Source organism: Pararge aegeria, chromosome 26, assembly GCF_905163445.1.
Source record: "Pararge aegeria chromosome 26, ilParAegt1.1, whole genome shotgun sequence".
Lineage (NCBI taxonomy): Eukaryota > Metazoa > Arthropoda > Insecta > Lepidoptera > Nymphalidae > Pararge > Pararge aegeria.
Genome location: NC_053205.1, coordinates 4832529 through 4835159, shown reverse-complemented (window position 1 = coordinate 4835159; position 2631 = coordinate 4832529).

The window sequence follows — 2631 nt, the reverse complement described above, 5'->3', positions numbered from 1 at the left end:
ATATAATAAAAGTAAGTATATAATGTAAGTAAGTATATAATGTACTTAAGTATATAATGTATTTAAGTATATAATGTAAGTAAGTATATAATGTACTTAAGTATATAATGTATTTAAGTATATAATGTAAGTTAGTATATAATATAAGTAAGTATATAATGTAAATAAGTATATAATGTACTTAAGTATATAATAAAAGTAAGTATATAATGTACTTAAGTATATCATATAAGTAAGTATATAATGTAAGTAAGTATATAATGTACTTAAGTATATAATGTACTTCAGTAAATAATGTACTTAAGAAAATATATTAAGTATATAATGAACTTAAGAATATAATGTAAGTAAGTATATAATGTCAATAAGTATATAATGTACTTAAGTATATAATGTACTTAAGTATATAATGTATTTAAGTATATAATGTAAGTAAGTATATAATATAAGTAAGTATATAATGTAAGTAAGTATATAATGTACTTAAGTATATAATGTACTTCAGTAAATAATGTACTTAAAAAAATATATTAAGTATATAATGAACTTAAGTATATAATGTACTTAGGTATATAATGTAAATAAGTATATAATGTATTTAAGTATATAATCTACTTAAGTAAATAATGTACTTAAGTGTATAATTTACTTATGTAAATAATGAACTTAAGTATATAATGTACTTAAGTAAATAATGTACTTAAGTATATAATGTACTTAAGTAAATAATGTACTTAAGTATATAATGTAAGTAAGTATATAATGTACTTAAGTATATAATGTAAGTAAGTATATAATGTACTTAAGTATATAATGTAAGTAAGTATATAATGTACTTAAGTATATAATGTAAGTAAGTATATAATGTAAATAAGTATATAATGTACTTAAGTATATAATGTACTTAAGTATATAATGTATTTAAGTATATAATGTAAGTAAGTATATAATATAAGTAAGTATATAATGTAAGTAAGTATATAATGTACTTAAGTATATAATGTACTTCAGTAAATAATTTACTTAAGAAAATATATTAAGTATATAATGAACTTAAGTATATAATGTTATTAATTATTTAATGTAAGTATATAAGTTACTTAGGTATATAATGTAAATAAGTATATAATGTATTTAAGTATATAATGTACATAAGTAAATAATGTACTTAAGTATATAATGTACTTAAGTAAATAATGTACTTAAGTATATAATGTACTTAAGTAAATAATGTACTTAAGTATATAATGTAAGTAAGTATATAATGTAAGTAAGTATATAATGTACTTAAGTATATAATGTAAGTAAGTATATAATGTACTTAAGTATATAATGTATGTAAGTATATAATGTACTTAAGTATATAATGTAAGTAAGTATATAATGTATTTAAGTATATAATGTACATAAGTAAATAATGTACTTAAGTATATAATGTACTTAAGTAAATAATGTACTTAAGTATATAATGTACTTAAGTAAATAATGTACTTAAGTATATAATGTAAGTAAGTATATAATGTAAGTAAGTATATAATGTACTTAAGTATATAATGTATGTAAGTATATAATGTACTTAAGTAAATAATGTACTTAAGTATATAATGTAAGTAAGTATATAATGTACTTAAGTATATAATGTAAGTAAGTATATAATGTACTTAAGTATATTATGTACTTCAGTAAATAATGTACTCAAGAAAATATATTAAGTACATAATGAACTTAAGTATATAATGTACTTGAGTAAATAATGTACTTAAGTATATAATGTAAGTAAGTATATAATGTACTTAAGTATATAATGTAAGTAAGTATATAATGTACTTAAGTATATAATGTAAGTAAGTTTATAATGTAAATAAGTGTATAATGTAAATAAGTATATAATGTACTTAAGTATATAATATTAGTAAGTATATAATGTACTTAAGTATATGATGTACTTAAGTATATAATGTAATTAAGTATATAATGTAAGTAAGTATATAATATAAGTAAGTATATAATGTAAGTAAGTATATAATGTACTTAAGTATATAATGTACTTAAGTATATAATGTATTTAAGTATATAATGTAAGTAAGTATATAATATAAGTAAGTATATAATGTAAATAAGTATATAATGTACTTAAGTATATAATGTACTTGAGTAAATAATGTACTTAAGTATATAATGTAAGTAAGTATATAATGTACTTAAGTATATAATGTAAGTAAGTATATAATGTACTTAAGTATATTATGTTAGTAAGTATATAATGTAAATAAGTGTATAATGTAAATAAGTATATAATGTACTTAAGTATATAATATTAGTAAGTATATAATGTAAGTAAGTATATAATGTACTTAAGTATATAATGTACTTAAGTATATAATATAAGTAAGTATATAATGTAAGTAAGTATATAATGTACTTAAGTATATAATGTACTTAAGTATATAATGTATTTAAGTATATAATGTAAGTAAGTATATAATATAAGTAAGTATATAATGTAAGTAAGTATATAATGTACTTAAGTATATAATGTAAGTAAGTATATAATGTACTTAAGTATATAATGTAAGTAAGTATATAATGTAAATAAGTGTATAATATAAATAAGTATATAATGTACTTAAG